This window comes from Cimex lectularius, unplaced genomic scaffold, assembly GCF_000648675.2.
Source record: "Cimex lectularius strain Harlan isolate CLEC.00 unplaced genomic scaffold, Clec_2.1 scaffold76, whole genome shotgun sequence".
Classification (NCBI taxonomy): Eukaryota; Metazoa; Arthropoda; class Insecta; order Hemiptera; family Cimicidae; genus Cimex; species Cimex lectularius.
Genome location: NW_019392636.1, coordinates 696205 through 716961, shown reverse-complemented (window position 1 = coordinate 716961; position 20757 = coordinate 696205). Strand labels below are relative to the sequence as shown.

Below are 20757 nucleotides of genomic sequence, written 5' to 3'. Positions count from 1 at the left end.
TATAATAACAAACGAATCAACTTAATAAGATCTATTACAATATTTTTAAATATGAATCTTTTGTTGGTCCAATCCCAGCACACAGTTTATTCTCAACTGCTTTTTTTTGTATTTTTTTAGTTTTTATTTTATATATTTTTTAGATACACAACATCAACTTAATACAAATAACTAATACAATTAATTACAATTAACATATAAAAACACACGTTGATCCCAACCCAGCCAGTTATAATTATGTGTTAAAACGCGATCAGCTTTTCAAAAACAAATTTATTTCTTATACAATAATTATAACAACAATAAAAATATGAGTACGCTAATATATTACTATGTTTTGGTCCAGATCCCAGCTTTTTGAGATTAGGTTAAAAGTTAGAAGAATACTGGAGGAAAAAAAGGTAAAAGAACAAATAAAAAATTAAAACAAATAAAAAAAGACGAAAGTGTTAACCAATCAGATACAAAAAGATTTTTTTACAAGTCTACTTTTAATTTTTCTTTTCGTTATATATTTTATTTTTAACTATATTTACAAAAGTGAATTAATAATGCACCCCAACATTCAGTGCCAAAAGAAAGTTGAAGAGTTGTCATGATTGTGTTTTTATAATCTCTCCAATGGCCAAAATCCATTTTTTCTTTATGTACAAGATATTCTTTGCATATTTAAAAAAAAAATGAGAGTTGTCCATTTAGAATCTACATTTCCAAAGGGATTTGAAGATTGAGTGGGTCGGACAATTAATTACACTCATATTCATAAACAAATGAATTTGTATTCCATCAGTTCAAGAAGTTCCAGGCAGTGTAAAAGAAACACTTTCAATTCTACTACATTTGGTATCAAAAGACTCGGTGAGGACCTAGTCGATGTAAAAATGTTATAAAGGAGTTAATTTGATACAGGCATAAAATTGAATGAGATAAGGGCTAGGATTATATTCAAATATTAGAAAAATTACTTAAATGGCTTAGAAATTTAAATAGCATCTTGGATAATCAGAGGATACATTATATACATAAGCTTTAAAAAAACTGTCAATAGCAATTTACAGCATAAAGCCCTTTGTTAGGAAAATTGTAGGATAAATAAATTTAAAGCAAGGATGTAGCTGGCATAGTATCACATGGCTGCTACTATCTGACGGGTCTGAAATACCCCTTAACCGTTGATCTGTGCTACATTTCTGAGTCACCACCAACAAACCATGTGCAGAAGATGAGAAATGTCTGTGTACTTATGGGCAAGAGTAAAATCACCATGTTCCCACTATAAATTAATGAATTTAAAGCATAGAGTATTAACTATTTTACCATGCTTACTTTGCGATTATGATCGTAAAATCCCATCGTCTCCCATGCACCCTCCATGAATTTTAATATTGCGATAAAATTTTGTTGTGGTTATTAAATAAAATCCTGAAGTCTTGCCAGGGCGTAGAGACAAATTCTAAAAACAGAGTGAAATGATTACTTGTTTTTTAATAATAGCATCATAATAAAAATGTGAAATATTGCTTTGAGATGTGAGAAATGTTCAACCTGTTATTTAACCATATTTTATAATTCTGCTCTGCTAATTTTGCCTGTTTTTTGTTTTATAAATGGGTATGATTCACACAGGCCAACAGAATATAGTCCGACTTGAAAGGCAAAAATTTGGATTGCATAAAAACTTTGAAAAAGAAGCTTTTGTATTCAATATTCATCAATGGCAAGGATTTTAAGAAATGAAAAAAAGAATGAAACATATTATTTAAATGTTCTGTTCATGATCTAAACCTGATCACATTTCAAGTTTTAATACAAATAGATAGGATGAAACTTAGTTTTGTGGCAACGTTTTAATTGTAAATTTATGCAAAATAAATAAATGTTGTCTGTGATCAATAATGATATGGATAAAATCATCTTGTATCAAATATATTAGTATTTATGCTAAACATGGGAAATAAATAACCGATAAATTTTGCATTAAAAGCAAATCAAGATAGAACATTGGAACCCTTAATGGAGTTAAAATAATATAAATAAACTGTACTTTTTATATGACAACGGTAACAAAATTTGATCGGTATAACTTTCCCACATTTTGTAAATGAAAAATAAAGCTTTACTACTGTAAATAAACTTTATTGAGGATGTTTTTAGCTTAGTTCTGAAAAAATAAATTTGACCTTTAAAGCACATTAAGGAAAAAATCAACAATGACAACAAATTTGATTTTGAAAATAAATCATGAAATCTTTCTTATTTTTTGCTCATTTTTGTTTAAATATGGACTAAAAAATCTTCCAAATATTTACAAATAGTAAAATAAAATATGGCTTAATTGCTTTTAAATAGCATATAACATGAAATAAAGGTTTCAAAACAGCGCACAGGGCTCAGAAAAAAATATGTGAATACATATAAATCCAGTCCCTAGTTATTATTTACAACATTTTCTGACAAAAAGAAATAAAAAGAAAAATTTTTTTGGCTTATTCAGGTCCAAAACTTTTTTTCAATATTAAACTGATTCTGAACTAATTTGGCATTTAAAGCAAAAATAAATAAATAAAAAATAATATATTTAAACCTGTTTATGGAGTAATCATGATTATGATAAACATTTATTAATACTTTGAAGTGACTGATCCCTGAAAAATTTGGCTTTTAAAAACTTTTATTAGATAAATAAGTTCTATTTAATTATCTAAGCGTGCAAACATTAATCTTGGAAAAGCAAGAGCATAAGGACAATGGAACCAATTTAATGTTTATTTAAACAACCTTAGGCTAAGTTTTCATCAAATCGCTACCAATACAAGCTGGACATTATAAATGTTCTTTTGATTAATAAATATTGATATGGATAATTATTATTTATTAAACTGCCTAACAAAAAACTAGCCTTATTCAGGTTCAATTTTCATTTAGTTCACACACAATTTTTTAAACAATTGATTCTGTACAAAATTGTCATTTAAAGCAAAAAAGATATAAACTAAAATTATTATTATTTGTCTAAACAAGGGTATTTCAACTAGCATAGATTATGTGATTCTTTGGGGGTGCCGGTATTTTTGATAAAGTCCATTTCTAAGTATGTCGGGGACCTTTACTTTAGCCATTGCGGCCACCGACACCCCTTTTAAAATTATTTGTCTGTACTGTTTATCATGATTGTAATTATCTTTATTAGCTTTGAATGATCCTCGACAAAATTTTTTATTTAAAACAAATAAATCAATAAAATCATGATCAAACATTCAGTTGAAGAAATTGAATAAAAAGAAAGGGCGTTAAAACAAAGAAACCAATTTAATGGTTATTTAAACATCTTTAAGCTGAGGGCCCATTGAATTGTTGCCAATGCATTATAAATAATAATATGCAAAATTATTTATTACACTTTACATAAAAAATAGGCTTTTTCAAGGCAAATTTTTATTAATTTCAAACTAATTTGGCATTTATTTTATTTATTAATTTTCAGGGATTGATCCCCTTGACAAAAGTTGGCATTTAAACCAAATAAACATCCTATGAATGATCTAATCATGATCAAACATTGCAATTGCAGAATCACTGACAAACGTCCTGTTCATTAATTAATACTGATATGAATAGGTATTGTTTATTAATTAGGCTTTTTCAGGTAAAATTTTTTATTCAGTTATACCCAACTTTCAACAATGAAAAATGCCTAAGGATTCTGAAATACTTTGAACTTTAAAGTAAAATCATGATTGTGTTAAACTTGCATTCTTCGAAGGGGCACATCTTTAAACCAAACGTATGTCCTATTTAATGATCTAATCATGATTGAACATCACAACCGCAGAATCATCAGAATGCAACCCAAATGTTACAAACGTCGTTATGATTAATTAATACAGACATGGATATTTATTATTTATTAGGCTAAAAGGAAAATTTGTAGTTTTTCAAGTGAACTTTGAAAGGCCCAATTCTGATGTAAAATTTTCAATTTGCAGTTTAGGAGTATGAAAAATAAAACGTTATTTACAATTAAAAAAAAAACACTGATGTGAACTTAAAAAAAGAATAATTAAGCTATTTAATTTCATATTAATGTTATTTTTATCATTTTAAAAGCTTTATGGATTAATTTGATTCTGATAATTCTTGAATGGAAAACTTTTGGCCAAATCATGCTATTATTATGTTTTGTTATAGGATTTTCAATTTAACTTTGTTTGTATTTTGAGAATATCATTAAAAAACATTGGGTAAAATAAGCTTTTACTTTTGAAATAACACGGGCAGAAAAGAAAAGATTAAATGTAAAAAGTTTGTCGGTTTTTTCTGCCATTCCTTCGAGAAAGGAGCAAAAAATGTTCAATTTATTTTAACTTAAAGTTGAAAGAAAGAGCTTTTCCGACAGACACGATTAAAGAGAAATATAGACAGCGTAATTAGTAATAAAAACGACACCTGTTGTCTTTCTCTTTAAGATGCTTTCCAACGCTGGCGTTTCTGCTTGTCCGGTCAATGAGCAGTCTAGTCAATGGTTTTATTGAAAGCACAGGTCAATGAGCAACTTACAACAAATACAATTCATACATTCAGTTCCAGGTCTACGTACCTTCGGGCTTGATGCCTGTTTCGAGATCAATTCGTCTAACCTCGCAACCGATTTGAACAGGTTTCGCCTGGCAGAACCGTTCGTTCATATCGGTCACGCGGTCCCTTACTGATATCGATTCCAGCGACATTTTTGAATAAAAAGGGTTAATTTCAATTTTAATAATCCCGATGTTTTGTTTACAGCGGGAAAACTAGACATAAACAGACGGTAGGACTTCAAAAGTAACAATCTCTCTAAGAACCATTATTTCCAAATTGCTAAGTTTCTAATTCGTGCCGCTAGAGTTAGGCCGCTAGAGTTTGGTGGCCTGATGGATTAATTCCACGTTTGACGGTCAAATTATCTTCAGTTTGACCACCCTTGTTGTCGGCGTCTTTGTTCTTTCCACCGGTGCCAGTCTTGAGTATTTCCAAGTTTGGCACTGTTTCAATTTTACGCCATCATTTTTTTTTAAATATGTTAAGTCAATAAAGCCTCAAGTTCAATGTACCGACACTTTTTTGGTTGTGTTAACGATAAGTCGAAGTAATAGCGGGCATTTCGATTTGAAATCAGTCCGTTTGGCAGCTTAATTACATTCTGCACATCTCTAAATCTTATCTAAATATATTCTAGATATTGAAATGTAATTCCAATGTACGTAGCTGGGCAGTTCATACAATTAATTTTATAAATTACATCGGATTTGTACATCACACCACCCCCTACATACAAAATTAAACACGGCTAAAGGAATTTTACACAGAATCATATCTCTAAGCCATGAATCCTTTCACCTGAAAAATATCCAAACATATAGAGAAATCTTACATAACAATAACTACCCTAAAAGCATAATGAATAGAATCATAAACAATTATAACCCAGCATTACACAAAACATCTATCCACAGTATACAACACATCATCAACACAATCATACAAAGACAAACCAATATACATTCCCTTCATCCACACATTGTCACACAAATTAAGTAAATTTTTCTCCTCAGAACACATTAAAGCAGCTTTTAAAAACCATAATACAGTACACACTTTTTTCCAAAGAAAGACCCAACACCAACAGCATACAAATCCGATGTAATTTATAAAATTAATTTATGAACTGTCCAGCTATATTAGAATGTTCAATATTAGAAAAACGGAAAAAACAAAACATTTATGACTGTAAAACACTAAAAACCAATCCCACAGCATTGGACACACACCACTTTGAAAAACAACACAACTTTGATTTCGACAAAATACAAATACAAAACACGAAATAAAACAAATACAAACGCAACTTTCTAGAAATGATTTACAATAACAGAGAGACACAGAACATTAATTACAGAACAGATATTTACAAACTGAGCCGAAGCTACACCAACATCTTAAAGCAATTAATAAACTATAAAGCCTTAATTTTATTCTTATGATTCTTCCTTCTTGAAGGTCTCAAAAAACCACAACCAATTTTTATCGGATTTATTTTAATCCTTCCTCAGGTGAGTTAACGCAATGGTTAAAAAAGTGGTCGTCAGTCATTAATATTTTATAACAATTTATTTAAAAAAAGAGCCAGTGTGGTACTTATTCAGACTAGAAACAAACGTTTTAATATTTTGAACCTGAGAAAGAAAAACCTTAATTTTATTTTTTCTTTCCTTCGTTTATAGTCCTTAATTAATTTCCTTTCCAATATTGAATGCCGAACACAGAAAATCCCCATTCTCGACTTCCTTTGAGTTAAATAAAACTATGATCAAAGAAATTTTCCCAGATTTAGCGCGTCACCCTGTCACAAAACCAGCAGAATACAAATTCACGTTTTACAACATTTTCACACAAAACCAATATGACACCACAAGACTAGCACCACATTTTATGTGACGATGAAATACTTGGTTCAAAATTTATATTTACATCTTAAATTGTATTTTTTTCCAATCAATATATGGTTTGTAATTTACCCCCCTGAAGATGACCCGAATAAAGGTCGAAACGCTAAACTACCTCATTCTTGACCGCTCCTCACGACTTTAACAATTTATAAATAAAATGAAAATAATAAAAGTACATACTTTATGAAGATTATTTAGAGAAAAACATTTTCTTTATCGTTCCAACGTTTCGATCTTTATTGAGATCATCTTCAGGGCCTGGGATTTATAAAGATTGGTTAAATTATGCAAATAATGTAAGATGCGAAAATGAATTTACATAAGTTAGTTAATACTCTTAGCACGCCATATAACTGTGCCACATCAACACAGAAAACACACACTTTGATTTAACCTAAAATTTCAACACTGTGTACATACTTGTATAAATTCATATTCACATCTTACATGTATTTCTATAATCTAAACAATATTTGTTCCAGGCTCTGAAGATGATCTCAATAAAGGTCGAAACGTTGGCACGATAAAGAAAATATCTCTTGATATCTAACTAATAATTAATTAACGGTCATTAAATACTACGCATCTATGTATAAGCATACATTCGACTTTTTTAAAACCGTCTGCCCGTGGTTAGGCGAAAATCAAAACATAAAAACATAACTGAGAAAAAGATAAGAAGAAAACAAACTGGGCTAGTACAGCGGTTCAAAAAATTATTCGTGAACTTGGTTTTTATAATAAAACCTTTTTTGGATCATAAACTAGACGATTTAACCCTACGATTCATGTAATTATTTGTTGAAAAATAAATGTGCTCCATTAAAATACAAAAATTATTTATTTTGGTTTGGTTTTTTGTTAACAATACTATTCTTGTAATTATTTGTTTAAATTATTTAGGTGTTATGTTAAAATATAAAAATTGACAATTTCCAACGCCAAAAAAGCGAGAAAAAAGCATATTATTTGAAGTTTAGTGAGTTGTTTGCTGCGCAGTAAAGATAATCAATAATGGGAAATTAGTAGGATATCAGCCAAATATATCAAATATCAGCCATTGATATTATAATTGTGTATTAAAAATAAGGATACGGCCAATTGGCTATAAAACACCCAATTCTTTCGTGAGCCTTTGAGGAATATATGCCCTCCATAAGGAGTTTGAAACTATAATTAATTTACAAATTTAAGCTTTTTAAATTATTTTATTTGTACCCTATACATGTTAGTACATATTACGAAGGTGATTACAATACGTTTTTTTCACACGGTCACAGCACTGAGCTGCACCCGGAGGTCACACGCCATGGGAAACCAGCCAATGCTGGCACTCAGTGTGAGGTATTTAGGGGCTACGAGGTCTATAGGACATCGTACATTAAGGCAACGTGGCGAGTTCTTGGGTTGGGAATGTATAGAGGGCTCGAACAGTAGGGTTAGGTGAATCGAGAGGTCGGTTTGAAACTTTTGGAATCGGGAACGGATCAGTTGACAACATTAATGTTGAATTTTGATTAGAGACGTAGTAAGGAGCTTTGACAAAATTCAAAATATTTTTGAAAATGTGCCTACTGATATTCCCCTTGATCGAAGAAATGAACTGTGCTATCTTAACAAAATATGAAAAACATTTTATTAACGGTATACCGACTAGCCGGGTAACTACCGGTGAATTTCGTATCCGTTTAATTGATCCAAGTAAAGTCGTTAATAGACGACCATATAGGTTAAGCCCGGTAAATCGCGAAATTGTTCGAAAGCGTATAGCTGAGTTGGAGGCAGCCGGTGTAATTCGGCCAAGTTGTCTCCATTTGCTAGTCCGATTTTATTAGTTGCTAAGAAAACAGGGGATTTCCGAATGGCGGTAGATTATAGAATGCTAAATTCAAATACAATCCCTGATCGTTTCCCCTCCCACTAATATCTGATCAAATTGCCCGTCTGAGTGGTTCAAAATTTTTCTCGATATGGCTAGCGGATTCTATCAAATACCTGTTGAAGAGGAATCAATCGAAAAGACTTCTTTTGTTACGCCCGATTCCCAGTGGGAATTTTTGGCTATGCCTTTTGGCGTTCGTAATGGGCCTAGTGTGTATCAACGAGCGATAATGAACGCCTTAGGAGATTTAGCTCATAGCTATGCAGTATGCTATATGGATGATCTGTTGATCACGGCTACGACCTGTGATGAATCCCTTACGCTTCTAGATCACGTTTTGGAAGTCCTTACCAATGCTGGGTTTTCTATACTAACTTATCTAAATGCTCCTTTGTGGTTAAAAAAATAAAATATTTAGGTTATGAAGTGGAAAATGGCGAACTTCGCCCGAATTCTTCCAAAATCAAGCCTTAATCAAATCACCGCCTCCTTCCACAATACGCACATTGAGACAGTTCCTAGGATTAGCGTCTTATTTCCGGCAATTTGTAATACCCGAAAATCTGAAGCCAATATAAACAGTAAGATTGTTAATTGGACCGAGGATCATGAAGAAATTAGGCAACAAATAATTTCCCTACTTCCGACTCCACCAATTTTGATTATTTTTGACCCAAAATACCCCATCGAATTACACACTGCTGCAAGTTCTGTTGGTTTTGGCGCCGTATTAGTTCACATAATTGAGGGTAAACCTCATGTTGTCGCATATTTTAGTAAGCGAACAACTCCAACAGAAGTAAATTACCATTCCTACGAGTTGGAGACTTTGGCTGTTGTCTACGTAATAAAACACTTTAATAATTATTTGCAATGCTATCCATCCATAGGTCAGTAGTATAAATAATATAAAGGATGGAACCAAAAATACTCACTCCCTTGTGGGACGCCGGCTTGTATATTTTTACAGGTTTCAATGTTGTATAATACGTGTGTCTCAGATATGCGCGTGTATATTTGTTTATAAAATTCAAATATAAAACTTATTATCTTGAAAGGTCCTTAGGTCAATGATTTATTTAATAACAATACAGAATGTTGCCAAGATCTCCTTTGTGTGTTAAATTCACTAGTTTCATGGTCCGCTTGACCAATTAATATCTTACAATTAATTAAGGTTTTCAGTTGAGATAAAAAAGTCATTGGCACGAACGGGATTCGAACCCACGATCTTCGGCTTGATATGCCGCTGCTCTACCACTTGAGGACCTCGATCCACTCGGACACTAACTTCCCATCTCAACCCCACGTTTTGAATTTCCCCTCCTTTTTGCCATTTTTCAAATGTCGTGTAATCAATTTGATTCTCGGCGACAAATGAAATGGCCACGGAGAGCTTTAGTGAAGTATACTTTATTTTAAACTTATTAAATTCACTAGTTTCGTGGTCCGCTTGACCAATTAATATCTTATAATTAATTAAGGTTTTCAGTTGAGATAAAAAAGTCAATGGCACGAGCGGGATTTGAAATATGGCAAAAAGGAGGGTGAAATTCAAAAGGTTTTTTCTTTTGGTTGTTTCAAAAGGTTTTGATTGAAATGAAAAAGTTAGTGCCAAGAGCGGGATTCGAACCCACGACCTTCGGCTCAATACGCCGAAGCTCTAACCACTTGAGCTATCGTGAAGTCACGTGGGTTCTAATCCCGCTTGTGGCACTAACTTTTTAATTTCAACCAATACCTTACATAAAAATTAATTAATAAAAATAAAAATTTTCTCACCTTAATTTTTATGTTTATTCGCATCAGGCCCTGAAGATGTTTATACAATAAACGAAAGTTTGGCATGAAGTTGGGAGTTATTCTAATTCTGATGTAATACCTGATAATTACACACAACAATAAACAAATTTTCAAATTATTTCTTCATATCAGATCTATTTCACTCAGATCGTTTAGATTTTTTTTATATAATGTTACTCAATGTTATTTAAATTATTATAGTTGCAAATACTAATAAGTCCTTTTCTAGATAAGGCAACTTGATTCTTGCAAGATGTTGAAATGTAAAATAAAAACGACCCGGTTTATGCAAGACCAACAGGTATTTGGCTACATTCACTTTGAAATTTCCAAAAATTGTTATCTAACATAACAGGAATTTTAACGGTTATTATTTCTTTCTTTTTCTTTTTTGGTGGATCCTAAAAGCCCGTGGGAACAGTTTGAAATAATCGACTAGCGTTCCATCCATCGTCTTGGCATCAAAGGACGAACATTTCCCCAATCGGTCCTGGAGGGAAATCTTTGAGAAACCCCTTTATTCTTGGCCAATTAGGGTTTGGAGATTGCCATCGCGAAATTTCTGCTTCGCCCGTACAACTTCCTTGAACCCGTATGGGAAGAATCGGAGAATTTCACATCGAATCTGACTGACTTATCGTATACAGGTTGGTACTTAAGAAAAAAATACTATTCAATTTTTCATGTTTAAAAAAAAATCTTTATGCATAAAGAAGTTAATAAAAGTTGCCTTGAGCTCTTAAAATCCATAAAATTTAAAAATTTGCAGTGGTTTCTGCGAGGGGGTGAGAATGTATGCGCAGGATAGGGACACAGGTGACAGGTTAACACACAGACAAACCACTGAAGATAAACGTCCAAACGCTCTGGCAGGCAAGACCATGGTTCAGGCCACTCAGAAAGCAATTAATAGTGGACATTATTATTCAAACAGCACTTTGTACAGTGGCTATTATAAAAGACTATTAGACTAAAGTCATTAGACGAATAGAAATATCCCCAGTTGAAATACCAAGCAGATCCTTAAGAGACACGTCATCCTCACAACTACACTGACAGGCAAAAATTCCACCCACTTGTAATATAACTTGATTTGTATATATTTTTATATATTATTCGAAGTTTCACGTGTTTAACGTTTAATAATTGAATCTGTCAAAAAAAAGTAAAACAAAATGTAAATTGCTAAGGAAAATGACAAAAAAGGCGGACAGATAAAATTTATTTTAATTGGATATTTAATTAACATTTTAATATCGCGTATTTCTCCCTTTTGCCTTAATTACATCTCGAAGACGACTCGGCATACCAGTCTGGAAATGCCTCTTTGCTGGAGGTTAGCCCATTCCTCACGAAGAGTCCTTTCAAGTGGAAGTGTCAGGAAGTGATGGACTTGCTCTAATTCGTCTTTTGAGGTTATCCCATAAATATTGGGTGGGGTTCAAGTCTGGAGAACGGGCTGGCCAGGCTAAGGCCCCTATGCTATGCTGTTGAAGGTATGTTTGTACTATGCTACAACATGTGGGCGGGCATTATCTTGCATTAGAATAGGATTGTCGCTGATTTAATCGAGGATAGGCATGATGTTCCAAAATTTCATCCACATAGCGAGTGGTCGTCAAAGAACCCTCCACGAACAACAACCATTGTAGCTCAGTGATGGTGTGCGACTCTCCCGCCCACACCATCATTGAACTACATTGCAAAGGTTGGCTCTGGGAAAAATTACAGGCTTCGTACCTTTCATTTCCCCTTCTCCACGTTCTTTCACGCTCATGAGAGCAAATCCACACTCATCTTTAAAACGTACAGCAGATCAATCGTCCATAGACCAATGGCTGTGTTCTCGAGCAAATGGGAGCCGTCCTACTCTTTTTCTGGTCCATTCTGGTCCTCTTACTGGGCGGAAAGCCATCAATTCATACTGATTTAATCTTCTTGGAGTAGTGCGTTCAGAAATGTGGACACCTCGAATTTCTGGAGCTGATGAATCGCTTGAACAACAGTGAGGTGCCGGTTTCGCAAAATTCTCGAAGTCAAAAAACGGTCATCCTGTGGTTCTGTTACCTTCGAGGGGAACTCTGGTCTCGCAGTGTTTCGTAGGGAACTCCGATGGCAGTAGCCGCATACCTGATGAAACGTCCATCATCAATAAGTGCCACACCATGCGCAACATCTTCAGCACTAAGTGGCACTCTTAAGTTTAAAAATTTAAATTAAGAAAACAAAGATGAAAACCAAAAGTTTATTGCTTCAGAATTCAAATAAAACTGAATAAACATTTTAAAAACATTTTAAATTCTGTAAAAAGTAAACATTGAAAGATCCTATATCCTTGTTTTGGTTTAAGCATTGAGTGTGTTTAATTTAATTTAAAACTTAGCTTAAACAAATATTTATGATAAAAACAATGAGACAAATTGAGGGCACAATTTTCTTTTATTGAGAAAATGAAAAAAAATCAATTGGGCGGAATTTTTTGCCTGTCAGTGAATATCTAACCAATTATGAGCCAAATATTCAAGGTGGTTCTGGGTCGAAATGCAGGTGTTTCTATACCCAAAAAATAAATAAAACATTCTCGTGGAACTTGTTTGATTCTCAAAAATAAGGGTGATATTTCTGGTTTTTGAATATTTAATAATCGATTTTTTTTTCAGTAAAACTGGAATTTTTACATAAAACTGGTGTATCTTCTGAACCTTCGGTACTATATCAAATCTAAAAACTAATTAGATTTTCATAAATAAAACCAACTTAACCAGGTTCTAGTTTCATTTTATATGCAGCAGAAATAATGCAAATATTTAGAAATTTTAAATTGGCCAAATTTAGTGAAATTTCAAATGAACTAATTTCTGTATTTAGATAAGAGTATGGAAATTTCGCACAAAATTCACTTTTAGTCTACCTTCATAACGGTTTAATCACGTTTCCGATTCCTACTTAAGTTGTGGGAGAAAATTAAGTAAGAATGTGAAAAAAAACCCCGCGAATTATCGGGTGAAAGGGTCGAACGGTTTGAACAAACAATCTACGGCCATTCCCTCACACTTTCTGTCCATTTAAAAAAATTTCGTTCCACTAAACAAGTGTGAAAGGAAAGAAGATGAAATACAAGTAGCCTGGGACTTTGTTTTAAATAATTCTAATTATGAAATTAGAAGAGACACACGGCTGCTCTTGGAATGTTGTCTTCCAAAATCTCATCTTATGTCAGCTCTCTGGAAAAACGTTTGAAATTTTTTATAACTGACCTCTGCAAACTGCCTTTTAGCGATCTGAAGATAATCACTTTATATATGAGTTTGGTGATGGGAGTGTCAAGCTCAAAGCATATATGAACTCCGTTTTCTAGGCTGGCTGAACAAACGTAGGGTATATTTGCTTAATGGCAGTTTAGACCAAAAATTCAGAAGATATAGTATTTTTTATGGAAGAACTCCAGTTTTACCGAAAAAACAAACTAAAACAAAATCAGAAATATCACCCTTATTATGGAGATAATCAGGCAAGGGTCAAGAGAATCTTTGTTGTTGCATTTTGGTGTAGTGGTAGTGCTCTTGAACTTTGAAACATTATTTGTGAATCACCCTACAATAAAAAAAGACTAAAATGTTGATTAGCGTTTTTAAAATAATAGAGTGTTACTAGTGTCAAACTTTATTACATATATATACGTATGATTAAAAAAAAATTGTAAGAAGAGCGTAAATTGTCTCTTGAGAACCATAAAATCAAATTCAAAACAGAAGGTTAAACTTAGAGAGTGAAAGTACAAATCGTATTAGGAGATTTGGAAGTAAATCTGTCAGGGAAACTTTCTCTCTCGACATTTTGATGTTTACCTTTTTTGGGTGTTTCTATTTAACATTAAAACACGTTTGCAGTTGCGGTTGTATTGAAAGAGAAGACTAAAACAAATATTTAATAAATACTTGTAAAATTTGAACATGCTTCCTATGGAAAATCTGGAAAAGCTGTACAATTTTTGGTCGCTACAGATATTTTAGTGTGTTTATCATCGCTGAGTTATGTGTATTTGCGCTTGTGATTGAAGGCAAATGGCTACAATAGTTTAGCAATAATGAAAAAAAGACCAACTTTTTTTTTATAAGCAATACATAGATATTCCAAAACCGATATATTTGATCCAGTACTGTTCGCTGTTTGACTTAGTTTTAGCGTACAAAATTGTGAAACAGCGTAGTGACGTGTGCGAGGCGATGACAGGTGTGAGTACAGGATGGGGACACAGATGCCAGGAAAACATACAGGACAACCACTGAAAATAAACGTCAAAACGCGTCCAAAGGAAAAACCATGGATCATGCCGCTAACCTAAAACCTTACATAAAAAGATTAATTAATTGAAAGTAGTAATTTGGTCAATAGTCTACTAAATATAACGGATTACAATAAACCTAAATTGTTCAGAAATCGTGAGATACGGTCTGGTGTGATGTAGGTTTCAGAAAAACATTTTCTTTATCGTGCCAACGTTTCGATCTTTATTGAGATCATCTTCAGGGCTCAAAGTGTTTGTCTTCTGTGTAATTGTGCAATTCTTGCATGTCGTGTTCAGAGTGATATAAATTTGATGAATGTTGTTATTATCAGTATGGCGATAAGTTTTCTGCCAAAGTAAGGTAAAATACAATATTCATTATTTTTAATTTTAAGTGTAATTAATGGTAAATACATAGGCAGCTTTTTTTAGAGGCTTTAGAAAAATATTTTCTTTATCGTGCCAACGTTTCGATCTTTATTGAGATCATCTTCGGGGCTTGGGATTTACAAACATTGTTTACATTTAACAAATACATTTTGGATGTGGAAAAGTTAATTTATACAAGGCAAAATATATTTTTTATATATTCAATCAAAGTATTTCTACTCACTCAAACTTTTTTTTCATATTAATATAAACTATTCAATTTAATTGTTTGACTGTTCTATTTAATATTTGACTATAACATTTCGATTTCGACTTTTTCCATTTTAATTTTGACTTGATTTTAATATTCAACTTGTTCGATTTTAATTTCGACTTTTTCATTTATTATTCAACTTTTTCATATTAATATAAACTGTTCCATTTAATATTTGACTATAACATTTCGATTTCGACTTTTTCCATTTTAATTTTGATTTTTCCATTTTAATTTTGATTTTTCCATTTTAATATTCAACTTTTTCAATTTCAATTTTAACATTTAATATTAAACTGTTCATTTTAATTTAAACTTTTCCATTTAATATTTGACTATAACATTTCGATTTCGACTTTTTCCATTTTAATTTTGACTTGATTTTAATATTCAACTTGTTCGATTTTAATTTCGACTTTTTCATTTATTATTCAACTTTTTCATATTAATATAAACTGTTCCATTTAATATTTGACTATAACATTTCGATTTCGACTTTTTCCATTTTAATTTTGACTTGATTTTAATATTCAACTTGTTCGATTTTAATTTCGACTTTTTCATTTATTATTCAACTTTTTCATATTAATATAAACTGTTCCATTTAATATTTGACTATAACATTTCGATTTCGACTTTTTACATTTTAATTTTGATTTTTCCATTTTAATATTCGACTTTTTCAATTTCAATTTTAACTTTTCCATTTAATATTAAACTGTTCATTTTAATTTAAACTTTTCCATTTAATATTTGACTTTTCCATTTTAATATTCAACTTTTTCCATTTAATATTCAACTTTTTACGTTTTAATTTCAACTTTTCCATTTATTATTCAACTTTTTTCAAATTAATATAAACTATTCAATTTAATGTTTTACTGTTCCATTTCAATTTCGACTTTTCCATGTAATATTCGACTTTTTTCATTTCAATTTCGACTTTTCCATTTATTATTAAATTTTGCACATTTTAATTTAACCTTTTTTATTTAATATTTGACTTTTCTGTTTTAATTCCTACCGTTCTATTTATTATTAAACTTTACATATTTTAGTTTACTATTAAACTTTGTATAACTTTTCCATTTCATATTGAACTTTTCTGTTTTAATTCCTTCTTTTCCATTTATCATTAAACTTTTTCCATGTACCTACGTTTAAACCATTTTGTGTTTGTATTTGATCCGATTTGATGGTTTGATCCATTGATGTATTTGATCCGTTTCCAAATTTTTCCTTACTGTAAACGTTTTAAAAATTGAACAGCACATTTAAAAAAATTATAATAAGTAAAATTAGCCATAGGTACCAAGATAATAATGTTGTAAACTATGGTAGATAAGCCGCTTTATTTCAAGTTGTAATAAACCCAACATCCAAACCAGGCAAGTCCACGTAGTTCATATTCACAAACAAAAGCAAAACGACGAAAGACAAAGTTGAGTGCAGAGTTAAAATATAATTTGTATAAAAACTGTTTTAACAATCCCACTGGATATATGCAACAGGCAATAGCAGAAGCAAAGATAAATTTAATGTCATAAGTTAGTGTCAAAAGTCAAAAATCGGGAAAGCTAATACAGCAGACTAGATCCAAAACAAGAAACTTGTAAATATGGGTACAGAGAACGCTGTCCAAAGTAGCCCCAGTGAAGCCGAATTAAAAGTGATTTACAGTTTCACTTTTGTCTGTAGATCTTATGCCAAATAAGGAGAGTGTACAAATATGATAAAATAATGTGAAAAAGAATGGAGATTTTTACCAAAAGGTTACATGTAAAAAACCTTTTTCTAACAGCAGTCATATCTGGGCACGGACTGAATATGGGTTCTATCATTGAAGATTAAGACCCACTATCTCTTTCTTTTCTCACATATTATACGTTTGCCCTTCATTGCATGCAGACATAATATAATTAAAGGAGTCATCTTAAAAGGAAAAGCGAGATCTACACTTGAGAGAAGCTTGCTCAAGGAGGACATCGTCAAAAATTCTTTCAATTCAAAAGTTGAATTTAATGTATTTTCCTTTTTTTAAAATGATAGGCATAAACTACTCGATTCCAGGGACGAGAAAAAAACTTACTAAAATTGTTCTTATGTGCTAAAAATTGAAATATTCTGTAACTAATGTTGTTTGGTTGGTGATGATTGATGGTATGTTGTTCTTATCGTTATTGTTATTACCTCTTTTAGCGCAGCATTTCAACGTCTGAACCAATTTTAACGAAAGGCGTATTGTTTAACCCGTAGTATTATGTAAATTTTCCTTTTTAGGGTTCATAAGAAAGGCGTATTAACAGTCAGAGTTGAATGAAACTTGGCATCGTGACTGTTGATCTGTCTGTGGTTTTGACCAATTGGGGACAACCATTGAAAACCAAAAGATTAAATCTTGTAAGCTCTCCAATCCGTACTTCCCCCATAAAATAAATTTCAATAAAACACGTTATTTATTGAAAAATATCAATTTGTGGCTTTTTCTTAGCGTTCTACAAGGTATGCTTTATATTTTCCTGCTATTTATGTAGAAACAAACACGAAAAATGGTTATTTTATAACATTTCCTCGTCCTATATAGATAGATTTTATTTTACACACAAACAATGGCTGGCTCCAGGCTCTCTCTCACCTATCGCCCAGCACAACACTACTTTTCAGCAATGCAGGTCCAAAACAACAAACAAAAATATAAGGGAATGATTATTATTATTAATATTTTGGAAATTAGTTTACAAATTAGTCCCCTGTGCCGACACCATCAAATGCCTTCTGTACGCCAAGATAGAAGCTTTAGATCCAATCAAGTGAGTGTCCAAACACATTTGGGACAAAGATTACCTCCCACAAACGAACGAGGTCGCTGAATAGCCAACATTTTTGGTCCTCCGGGCCGGATACATACGACACTATGCCTAAAGGTCGCTGAATAGCCAACATTGAAATTATGGCAGTATCATATCCTATTCAACTCAGAATTACCTTTTCTGCAACTTTTGATAAGGTATTGAGGAGTGAAATGGGGCAATAGTGTCCAGGCATAGTACGGTCTTTGTTAGGTTTGGATATTGGAACAACTTCAGCAATTTTTCAAGGAAAATCGGAAAACAAAAAGATGTGATTTATCAGAATAGTGAAGTGCATGATTGCTTTTCTGGAGAGATTTTTGGCAATAACAAGTGCAAAATTATCATAACCAGTTTTTTTTAGAGATTTTTAAATTTCTTTAGGAGAAGCAAGTTCGTATTGAGAGTAAGGATCTGGCTCAATTAGAAATATATTTTTGTATCTTTAATAATTTATTTAACTAACTATAAATAATTAATGAATTAATTTTTTAGATTAAGAAGATTAAATTAATCTTTCCTCGTCTATTTTATATTTAAGTTTTATGGAAATGAAACTTGAGATTGCAGTTTTGTCCTTAAAGCCCACCAAACATTGTATTATTTCGTCCTCGTGTTTTAAACTTCTTTCTTATTATCATCCAATCATTTGTAGCTATTTATTTTATTCGCGAGCTTTTCATTTTACGTTTTAAACTGAATAAAGTCCGTTTTTTTCATAGGATACTTTTAAGGGTATTAAAGTTGAAAATGGACTCAATTCAATTTGCTCGGTGATTTTAAATTTCCCATTAATGCGACACGAAATGCACGAAAGGTGAACAATTATCGTAAAAGACCATAACCCCATTGTTTTAAATGGAAGAACCTTGGGGGGGGGGGAAAAGCTTTTGTGGAAAAGGTAGGATCCCTTCTAAACGGCGTCTTCTTGTTTCCGTGGGATTATCTGGATAGCCTTCAATGATTTCAGAGTGGAAAGTGAGGGTTTTTTCAGGCCATATGACAACGGCTTTGTCATTGGCGAGGATAAAAACAAAAACGATTCAATTGCAAAAGAATACAATAATAAAAACATTCGGAATAAACATGAGCTTGAAGAATCAGAAAACCGCGTCCCGAATAACAAAGAAGTCTCTGGGAGAAAAAATAAACAAAGACTCGGTGAAATGTACTGATTTCCCACTACGTCTATGCAAAAAGAATAATTCGGAACGGGATTATGTGAGAAAATCTTACGTAAGTATGAATTAATGAACAATAAATCATTAAGCAGAATTAAGCGTGGACTATATTTAAAAAAACAAATTTAAGATTTAAATCTAAGAGTTTTGAGAATGAAAAAACAGTAAAAACGCTCCTGAAGAATTTCTATTGGACAAAAATAACACCAAAGCCATGGATAAACGGCTTATCAATAAAGACATAACCCCTCATATGTTATCGCACGTCTTCACCGTCTGTACAAAACGATGAACACGAGATAAGGGATGCGGTAATAAACATATCAAAATATGCAAAACCACCGGCCCGAGGTAGAATTACGAATTTTATAAAGAAAGCCTAATTAATTATACGAAAGAATTGTTGTACAACGAGATTTTATTTTATCTTACTGGTTACGTTCCAAATAGCGTTTGACGTACATCATCAAAATCTATAGAGGCATTGTACATACGCATGAAATTTCTAAATTACATAAAAGGCGATGAATATAAGAAAAAACCTAGAAAATGATAACGTTTCTTAATAAAAATAACAAAAAGGAGCGATAAAACATCAAACTAAGATTGAATCATAGATAACAAAAACAAGTTTTAAGAAATCAAACCATTTATAATCTCGTTTTTTTGACGTTCCTGATAAATTTACACAATGGCTCTATTGTATATTATCATTAGTTCATTACGTGAACTGTATTATTACTTAGGTTTATGTTTATGCGATAAAAACATCTATGAAATATAAGTTTCAACAACATTTCTAGAGGTAAAAACATACATGCACAAGAAAATGAACAACAGCAAGTAAATGTTTGAATTTTACTCAATGTAAATGTATTTATTAGCATGAATGAATGGAGGGCGTCAGGGCCGGCCTCCCGACTTGGCTTATGTTGTTCATAATTTTAGCGCATTGTAGGGCTGGTGTCTCTGACTATTGAGACCTCTCGAGTCTCGCCAAACATAGATTAGGTTATGTCTTAATAGTATGACTGTTAAATTGATTTAAGACAATTTAAATCATTGTTATACATACAAAAGAAAAACAAAAGGGATCTAGACAAAACGTGAGATGGCAATGGTCCTAGCAGCTAGCCCGCCGAAAAAATGAACGACAATAACGCAGTTTTCTTTTGGAAACACTTATAAAAATGGCATTTAGCAAACAAGGTGTCAGAGTTGTCAACATCATCTGCTGTAAAGAATAAAGAATATTGCTTGGGTGCGTTCCTAGATGGTAGCAGCGTTTTTTGATAGGATCTGGTACCCAGGCAAGCTTTATAATCCTATCTAACCTACAGCTGCTTCATAGTGACGAGATTCAGACCAATACAAGCCGGTGTCCCACAACGGAGCATTCTTTGCCCCATCCTGTATACATTGTCGACTTTCCTACCATCCCAACACCGTTTATTCGGATAATACTGGCATTTTTTCTTCTAATCCGAATACTATCCAAGCAACCTCCAACAGTCAAGAACGAGCTCATAAAAGGCTGGTGCTAACAGTAGACGACAAGAGTGAATGAGAAAAAATGTTAATGGGCACTCTCAACACGACACGCAAGAATGGCACAGTTACACAGTC

The 20757-nt window shown here is 32.3% G+C and overlaps 1 long non-coding RNA gene across 1 annotated transcript; it reads right to left on the bottom strand.

Annotated features, from left to right (window-relative positions):
• Positions 1-643: 643 nt before the first annotated feature.
• LOC106669877 lies at positions 644-4869 on the bottom strand. The gene is made up of 3 exons (XR_001341002.2): positions 4598-4869; positions 1327-1453; positions 644-1273 (listed from the first exon to the last, which is right to left on the bottom strand). It is a non-coding gene; the product is annotated as an uncharacterized LOC106669877 (long non-coding RNA).
• Between the last annotated feature and the right edge of the window lie 15888 nt (positions 4870-20757).